This window comes from Mercenaria mercenaria, chromosome 15 (assembly GCF_021730395.1).
Source record: "Mercenaria mercenaria strain notata chromosome 15, MADL_Memer_1, whole genome shotgun sequence".
In the NCBI taxonomy this organism is placed as follows: Eukaryota; Metazoa; Mollusca; class Bivalvia; order Venerida; family Veneridae; genus Mercenaria; species Mercenaria mercenaria.
In genome coordinates, this window is record NC_069375.1 from 21,480,712 (window position 1) to 21,491,067 (window position 10,356).

The 10,356-nt window shown below is 34.6% G+C and overlaps 1 long non-coding RNA gene across 1 annotated transcript; it reads right to left on the reverse strand.

Moving 5' to 3' along the window:
* Nucleotides 1-1,585: 1,585 nt before the first annotated feature.
* On the reverse strand, nucleotides 1,586-7,877 carry LOC123524739 (uncharacterized). The gene is made up of 2 exons (XR_008367378.1): nucleotides 7,139-7,877; nucleotides 1,586-1,972 (listed from the first exon to the last, which is right to left on the reverse strand). It is a non-coding gene; the product is annotated as an uncharacterized LOC123524739 (long non-coding RNA).
* Nucleotides 7,878-10,356: the final 2,479 nt, after the last annotated feature.

A 10,356-nucleotide genomic window follows, 5' to 3' on the forward strand; every position in this document is an offset into this window, starting at 1 on the left:
CTGAAATCACATTATACCAAACATTATGTTGCAGAAAGCTTATACACTTCTTCATCCTTCATAGTTTTATTTCTTCATTGTGAAGTAACTGTAGTGATTATCTTGGGATGTAATAGTCTATATAGAGGGTAGTTGACTGGTTAAATTGTATATTGTTTTTGAAAATATTAACAGTTACTACACAGTATTCATGTGTATATAAGCATAAGATGACCATATCTATGTGTGTACACAGTAGTGTTAGATTTGAAAATACTTCGCACAAATAAATGTTAAAGAAACACAAAAAAACAAAACAAATATAAGATATGGAATTTTATTGTGATTGCTTGTCGACATGCACAGTTCAGCATATCTATTAGTTAAATAAGATATATTTGAAGAGGATTTTCTAGATTTGAAATAAATTCTGATGATGAAATATTGCAATGAAAAATCAGCATAGTATAATCTTTAATGTTGGTCAGTTATTTCTGATAAGATAGATTCAGAGAAAGAGCTAACTGGGAATATACTAATTGCATAAAGTTTGGTATCTTGTGATGTGTTTGTTTGGAGGAACAATATTGTAATATTAATATTAAACTTATTTTATGATATATATATTTCTTACATATCAGTCATTGTATATATACATGTTCATTCTACTGTAGTAGATTTATACAATTATTCATTCCCATTATATTTTGAAAATATTAAGAATGAAAAAAAATAAATGAACAAAAACTACTGATTGTTATTTCTTATTTCCTTATCCAGAAGGCATGCAGAGACGCACCTGGGGTCTCACCTGTATCATGAAAGAGAGGGTACATTGTTTGTCATATTGGTCATTATGCACCTCTTCAAAGAAGGTGGGGTATATTGTTTTGCAGATGTCAGTCGATATGTCGGTCCATCTGTAGACCAATCGGTTTCCGGATGTTAAGTGAAGAACGTTTGAGTCTAGGATCATGAAACTTGATAGGGAGGCTGGTCATGATCAGCAGATGATCCCTATTGATTTTGAGGTCAGTAGGTCAAAGGTCAAGGTCACAGTGACCCGAAACAGTTAAATGGTTTCCAGATGATAATTCAAGAACGCATGGGCCTAGGATCATGAGCAGCAGATGACCCCTATTGATTTTTAAGTCAGTAGGTGAAAGGTCAAGGTCACAGTGATCCTGAAAAGTTAAACCATTAATATGGAGGTTGATCATGACCAGCAGATGATCCCTACTGATTTTGAGATCAGTTGGTCAGAGGTCAAGGTCACAGTGAACTGGATCAGTTAAACCATTTCCTGACATTAACTTGAGAACGCTTGGGCCTAGGATCATGAAAGTTGATAAGGACGTTGGTCATGACCAGCAGATGACTTCTATTGATTTTAGGTCTGTAGGTCAAAGTCAAGGTCACATTGACTTGGAACATTTAAACCGTTTCTGGATGATAACTTGAAAACGCTTTGGCACTTAATAGGGAGACTGATCATGACCAGCAGATGGCACCTATTGATTTTGAGTTCAGTAGGTCAAAGGTCAAGGTCACAGTGACCTGGAACAGTTAAACCGTTTATCCAGCAACAAAAGAAACAGAATACAAATAAACTTTGATGAAATTTATTCTTAGATAGTGGCATATATTGGCCATGGCTGTGAATATATAATTTTGAATAACTTTATGAATAAATGCAATGATGATAATCTAGAAGTCTTTGTACCTAAAATTCTGCTCCGGAAACGGTAGCAGAGCGGATTTTTATGCGTTAAAAACGCCAACAAATGTCATAAATCTTGCAGCTAATGTTCTTTTGTTAATGCACTAGATTATACCACACTTTTTTGCTCCGGCAACGGAAGCAAAACTTTTAAACTATATAGTGTATAGTCTGTATATATTGTTTTCTGTTCTTCCATAAGTAGATCAATATATCTTTTTAGAAAGTATGCATTTCTATGACGCATCCAGCCATGACAAAGTGGAGTTGGAGCTGAAATATACAAAAGAAAAAAGGACAACAAACTATTGAAACAAAGTAGGGGGAGGGTGGGTGGTATTTCTTTAGAGACTTAAATTGAAATAGTTTGACAGAGCACTAAAAGCACGTCTACCTTCGTTGGAAGTCAGCGAGAAAGAGGACGCTCCAGCGCGTGCTGATCTGCTCATTATAGAGGGCGCTGTAAGCGCGTGCTAATCTTCTCCTTATATTACGTCATCATATTAAAAACCAATTAGCAAATAATTCTTTTGTGCTAGATAAACAGTTTAATCTTTAGCGATTAAACTCAGTATTATCCAGCAACAAAAGAAACAGAATACAAATAAAGTTTGATGAAATTTATTCTTAGATAGTGGCATATATTGGCCATGGCTGTGAATATATAATATTGAATAACTTTATGAATAAATGCAATGATGATAATCTAGAAGTCTTTGTACCTAAAATTCTGCTCCGGAAACGGTAGCAGAGCGGATTTTTATGCGTTAAAAACGCCATAAGGTACACTTACAAAAAACGAGCATTGTAAGTGGACCTTCCGCCAAAGCGGGAAAGCATAAAAATGAAGCCAACAGCCATGGCCTGTAACCAAATAACACTATGACTTCGAGGGGTATTCATGTTTCCGTTGTAACTAGTAAAGAAATTGCATCTGAATTGTATTCAGCATAATATCATATCATAATAATCGCTGGGCTGTCTTCTGATATATCTAATGTATGCACCTCCATTTATTATTATCATTTTATTATTATCATTTTATCTTTACATAGGTACTACAATTATTGACCCGCTGTCTTATTATTGCAACGGAATTAAACTGAATGTAGCGCCATGTTCTTCGTGGCAATGGACGGGGTGTAGGTAAAAGCTTGCGTAAGCTGTAGCTTCAAGTTCCGGTGTCTAGAACAACTTTTTCAGTTCCCAAATTATTTCTATTGTAGGTTTTGTGTAACGCAAAATCGAAATTTCTGGAGGATCTTTAAAATTCAAAATGTGCTGTGCTGTTTCTGCACATTCTCCCATTTCATACCATTAAGCCTTCCGCAAACAAACTGTCCCACATATGGACATAAGGCCAAGATTCTCAATTTTAGTCGATTGGAAAGCCCTGTATGGCACATACTGTGTTAGTGTAGACCCTTCTATCCAACTATATAGCCTAAGTATTAGAAAAATAACGTTTTGATTAAAAACTTAGATAGTTCTGTGAAGCAAATTCGAAATTAAACGATTTGTATTAAAGGCTTGAAGTGGGGTTTATGTAGCTACTTAGTAAACAATTAAAACATAAAATCTGCAAAATATCGCTTTAATATTTAAAGTGGATGTAATCAAAATACGTGTTGCTATGATCCGGCAACTGTATCAGAGCAGGTGTCATGTATGTCATGTACCATATATATAGATTGTCAATTATATGAATAAACATATTTAGGTGAGGGTTGAGGGGAGGGGTATTGGATTTATTGGAATTTACGCTCTGTTCCGGCACCGGTAACAGAGCGTGGGGTAACATGGACATATTACTTTGCCAAATGCGGATCGCCGGGCCTATACATCAAAGTATATTAATGGCAATATGGCAGATCCTTTTATCACCTTATCCTTATAATTTTGAAAATTTTGGGCTATATATATTTATAATTTTCTTCTTTTTTATCCTTATCCTTACATAATATATCCTTATCCTTATATATATGTCCTTATCCTTATATATACATCCTTATCCTTATATATATATATATATATTCTTATGTATATATCCTTATATGAATCCATATAATATATCTTTATCCTTACATAATATATCCTTATCCTTATATACATTCTTATCCTTATACATATATCCTTATATATATGTTTATTCCTATATAAACATCCTTATCCTTATATTTATATCCTTATCCTTATATACATAAAAATATATACACCCGTATCCGTATTTCATAGGCTACTATGTTATATGTGTTGATATATAGGACTCAGTATAACATAGAAAATATAGGATTAACATTGGAATAGGGTCTGGCTGCCGCTCATCACTTAAATCATTTTAAGATGTACGAACCATTAACGGACTCGCACCTTAACGGATGTAGGACCTTTAGGCATTAGACCTCTATCTTCCGACTGACATCATTCATCCCATAGCGATCTTTAAACATAGTGGTGACTTCCCCAATCTTAAATATATGCGATTTCAAATTACGCTCTTCTAATCCAGAAAAATTCAAGGCCTTTTTGACAGCAATAAATTGGTAAGTGGTTAGCCTAGAGTGACAAAAAGAGGACCATTTGCTTTAGATCGGTATTTCAAATACGTTTGTACATTATCTATACAAATCCTGTTTTGTAAATTAATCGCAATATCACCAACAGAACCGGTCCTCCTTTTGTCGGTTTTAGAGGTTTTGAAATAAAGTCGTATTAGCTGTCTGAACGTTTGTGTGAAACAGGAAACTCTCCGATTCGAAGCCAAGCAAAAGGAAGCCGTGAATGATATAAAATTATGATCTGCAGACCCAGATCTTTAGGATCGCGTTACTGCAAAAATATCGGCTCCCTCCTTTGTGTTGTCAAGGAAGTTGTTTATTTTGTTCATTATAGCTGAGATTCGAGACTTGGTGGCCAGCGCTCTCTCCTACTTGTTTACAAAAATGTTCATAATAATTTATCGCTGTATTATACTTTTCCAAGTATTTTTTGAAGGCTTTGCCTGAATGAGTCGAGACTAACAGTGACACAAATCACATTCTTTTTCCGCTTACAAGTATTGCTTTAAACTGAATATTTTTCTCAAGAATCATGAGTACCATTTAATGTCGTGAGTATCATAACTTATTTTTAGCGGATCTTTTATTCAAAGATCTACCTGCGCAAGATTGTCAGATCTTAGTCCATTTTTACCCGAATGAAATGATGCTGCTTTTTGCCTTAGGTCATATGAATTAACCATAAAAATATCAAAATTTACAAACCATTGAAAAAAGCTCAATACTTTTTCGGATATGAAGCAAGAGCAAAACACCCCTTGTGGTACCGTTTTCTGGGTCCCATTAGCCTTCACATGATTTAATACCTAACAGATCGAAGTCTCCCGGCCAAATGGGACATTAATAATTAAATGCGGATGATATGTCAGCTTTTGCAAGAAGTTCAGATTTCCCATTTCTTGTACCATCTTTACCGCATTACCAATTTAAGAATGCTTAACATGACTATATACTGAGGGTCTATAATTGTTACACTAAAGACGAGTTGTGTGATTACAACCGCTTTTAGGCATGCATTGGCATATGGACAATGAGCTGTTTAAAATATTATCAAACTCTTTCAGCTTTTTTGTTTTTTTGGCAAATGCCGTACAAAGAACTATTTCGTGACCTGGACCGACCCATGCCATGTGACTTACGTTTGCAAATCAGACTACATAATGCAAGCAGTTACACTGAGTGAATTTTCAGACAAAGCGTAAATCCTTATTGATGCTGTTTACAGTTTTAAAGCTATATTCCGCTCCGTATATTTAGCAAGAATATTGATATATCTAAAAATGGTAAGTAAATTTAATAAATATAATAATACCTTGTCAAATACAAAAAAAAAGAGTAACTGAATACGGTCTGCGTATCACATGAATAAGAGTGTGATTAGCCGACTGCTGTTATTATTCGTCGTAGAATAAACGAACCAAAATAGCACACCTACAAAACCTTTGTGGAAAGCATTTAAAAGTGTTAAAGTATAGTGTTTAGATTTGCTATAAAAATTGCAAAATGTTAGACAGATGATAGAATAACACAAATGATACGAAAACCTCATAACTTCTTGCATTACTACAATTCGCCGACCATCTTTAAAAATATTTCTTGTTATATATATATATAGAGAGAGAGATCTATATAGATCCAATATGTTGGTTGCGGATTTTTCTACACGATAGTTGTAATGGAAACATAGATAGCATCCACAACTCAGTGTAAATGTTGAACATTGTAACCGGCATTGTCATATAATTGCTAGTCCAACTCGTGACTAATTATCACTTTCATTTCATTACAGTCTGATTTTACGTCCAACTCAGACACGTCCAAACACAGGCGTTATCATTAGGTATTCAAATATGGACATAAATTATGAGGGTCGTAAATAAATATATTAATTATTAAATAAATAATGAAAAACAAAAGAAATATTTAATTTGCCGTTAGTAATACATTTATCTAGTGAACAAAAACGCTATTTGACATGCTCTTCATAAAAAACTATAGAAAAACTGCTATCAAATATATGCATGAACGTACAGCATTTTGCACAGTGTGAAGTTGTACTCTATTTGTCCACCAATGTTTATTCCAGGTGTTCGTGAAGGAACACGCACATGAGAATATAATATGTGAATAATTTTTTTTTTCGAATAGATCTATTTGTTTTGTCAAAAAGTTCTATAGTTCAACTTTTAATTGTAGTAAATGTACAAATAATATTGCGCTTATACATTTAGAATCAGCCTGAGACGTTGTGCTCATCCTGTACGGTACATGACTATAAATGAAATGCACCAAGTGACGTAATAAATACGTGACGACACAAATGGCAAAACAAATCGATAATTTAGGTCAATGACTGACTTTCTACAGGTACTACGAAGTGCTCATGACAGCTCATATCGTGTATTTCACAAGACAAGCACAAGTATAAATTTGATAGATCCATTTATCATCATTATGCTTGCATTCATGTCTGAAAGACCGAAGTACCTAAATTACGCCGATTTTAAATAATAGCTGCTTGTGACTCTGTGGACGGACAGTTAGGGGAGGTAACTAGAATCACAGAGATCTAATTGCCAGCCAGGATGCTTAGATGCAGCAAGCATTATTATTTTATTTGCGATAGATTAAGATATTCTTCAGGACACTTGGTCACATAAATGGAAATGGAAATGAAAATGAAAATGAAAATGATAAAAGCGTTGGTCCACTTCTCACACTCATATCATTGACAATTGAATTTTTTCTTGGAAAGTTCTTCGGTTTTAATATGTAACAAGTTCTGTAAATCAATAAACAAATCAGATTCTTTTTCATTTTAAAGACTGACATGAGCACCAATCATACTATTTAAACAAATTATGAATTATGATCATATCACCTGGTATGTATCCGGTACTGCTCATGCGGCATTTAACGTCTGTAACAAAATACTAGCTGAAGCCGGTGGCTGAGTTCTTATCAGTCCGACGTCGTCGTTATCAGCCGGCACTGCTTTGTACGTGCCTTCTTTTTGTACCTGGTCCGCCAAGGTCAGGATCTATTACGTTTGGATTTCGGCATGGTGTAGATATATGTAAAAGAGAAAAAAAATATATATAGAATCTATTTGTATGTTTACTGTTTTTATTTTGTTGCTGTTTTACTATTATTATTATTCAAATTGTTAAATAACTGCACAGTTATTTTACTCTTATTATTTATCATAAATCACAAATTATGATGCAATTTTTATCCCGTATCAATGAAGTCGTGGTGCCACGAAATATAATTGTAAAAACTAATTTAATTTATTTCAAACGTGCAACCAAATTACTTAAAAAATATATTCTCAACACATTTAGATAGTGTTTACATTAATACATCACAAAATATAAACTTATAAATATTTCTTTAGAGACTTAAATTGAAATAGTTTGACAGAGCACTAAAAGCACGTCTACCTTCGTTGGAAGTCAGCGAGAAAGAGGACGCTCCCAGCGCGTGCTGATCTTCTCATTATAGAGGGCGCTGTAAGCGCGTGCTAATCTTCTCCTTATATTACGTCATCATATTAAAAACCAATTAGCTAATAATTCCTTTGTGCTAGATAAACAGTTTAATCTTTAGCGATTAAACTCAGTATTCCGGATGATAACTTGAGAACGCTTGGATCTAGGATCATGAAAGTTGATAGGAAGGTCAGTCATGATCAGCAGATGACCCCCTATTGATTTTGAAGTCAAAGGTCAAGGTCACAGTTACCTGGAACAGTTGAACTGTTTCCGGATGATAACTTGAGAATGCTTGGGCCTAGGATCATGAAAGTGGATAGGGATGTAGGCCATGATCATGGAAGTTGATAGTGAGGTTGGCCATGACCAGCAGATGATCCCTTTTGATTTTGAGGTCAGTAGGTTAAAGGTCAAGGTCACAATTACCTGGAACAGTAAAACTGTTTCCAGATGATAACATGAGAACGCTTGGGCCTAGGATCATGAAAGTGGATAGGGAGGTTGGCCATGACCAGCAGATGATCCATTTTGATTTTGAGGTCAAAGGTCAAGGTCACAGTGACCCTGAACAATTACACCGTTTCCGGATGATAACTTGAAAACGTTATGGCCTAAGATCACGAAACTTAATATGGATATTGATCATGACCAGCAGATGACCGCTATTGATTTTCAGATCAATAGGTCAAAGGTCAAGTTCATAGTGACCCGGAAAAGAAAAACCGTTTCCGGACGATAATTTGAGAATCCTTGGGCATAAGATCATGAAACTTAATAGGGATGTTGATCATGACCAGCAGTTGACCCCCTATTGATTTTGAGATCAGTAGGTCAAAGGTCAAGGTCACATTGACCCAGAACAGTAGATTTTTTTTGCCAAATAACTAAGAGAATTTTTTTGGTCCTAGATCACATTTGATATGGAGTTTCCTTATTACTGGTAAATGACCCTTAATTATTGATTTGAGGTCAGTACGTCAAACATACAGTGCACAGTGACCATATAATGTCTGTTCCTTGTGCAATTACTGAATGCATCAAGGGGGGTCATTTCGTGTTCTACGAGCTCTTGTTCCATCTCTGTCTATCTGTTGATACACTGGGTTTCAGTCACTAGCTGGAAGATACTTGCACCTTTGGTATCATGTGTACCCCTATCAGCCGTTTTATATAGTTCCTTAGTCGATCGTATAGTGGATTTTATTTAGTACATCTGAGGTACAAAGTTCTTTAAATATGATTTATTCATTCCAAATCCCAAAATTATCCTGAATTAATTAATACATAAAATCTCTCTCTCTCTCTCTCTAGATGCACATTTAAAATAAATAATTCTATCTTTCTTAAATTAATTTATCCATAGTTCCAAAATAGTCCTTTAAAATAAAATAAGTTTAATAATAATAATTATAATTTAGAATCTTAAATGCCAAAACTGAGAGACACCAATAACCTTACAGCTCTGTTCGAAAGCTAAGGCGCTCTGCAGTCTGTCGAGGAGACCAGAGTTATATAGCAAAACCGTAAAAGATGATGTGTCAACTGCTGACCATTTCTCATGCCACCTTAGTGGAATTAGTATATAATATATTCTAACAAGGTATATTTAAGGAAAGCTATCCAGTAACATCTTATAATATGAATAGATATCTACACGCCGAATAGATACCACGGTGGCACTTGTCACGCTTTATCTAACCTTGCTGACCCTTAAATTAGTCTCGCATTTACTATAGTCTAGCTACTTTAAAGAAAATGAATATGATTTCAAGGTTAAAAAATAGTTAAAATCAAAATCTTATTAATTACAATAACGATACAGTCATAGTATTATACATGGGTCATTCTTCATAGGATGATTGTCCGTTTTCAGATGACTCCTATGATTTTGTTACTGGCAGTGTGTCAAAGGTCAATGTCACTAACCTTGCGCATGAAATCAGTTTCTGATAAGTAACTGGTGTATGCATGCTTTGCCTTACAGTTTTACTATATCTTTGGATGAGAAGATAACCTATTTATTTTTGAGGTAAGGTCAAAGGCCATAATGACGTCAAGGCTGAAAACAATTTTAGTCAATGAGTGGACAAGTCTTGTGCTGCTATGTATTATTGTATATCTTGTCATACCAAGACATGACATAGAATTATTTACTGGGGATATTTATTATTTTGCCCATGTTGCTTGGTCTTCCTGTTTGTAGTCATTTTAGTTTCTGATCAATAACTGGAAGACAATTGCAACTGTTTTTTAAAGTCAATAGGGCAAAGGTCAAGGTCACAATGCTCTTCAGCCTGAAAATGGTTTCCACTCAGTAGATGACCCCGATTATTTAGGTCACAAGATCAAAGCCTCAGTAACATTGAGATTGAAAACAGTTCCCTACCATTTTAGTGGAGATGGTATGGGCCTATGGCTATGAAACTTGATAAGACGGTCGACAGGTCAACTGACCCGTATTATTTCAGTGACATTAGATTAGATCCTAGGTTGAACATATTTATTCCCAACAATACACTATACATAATTATATTTTTATACCAACATTAAAAGTACAGTTGATGGAAAGGATTAGAACGAAAGATTAGTCTTATAGAGTTCTTCT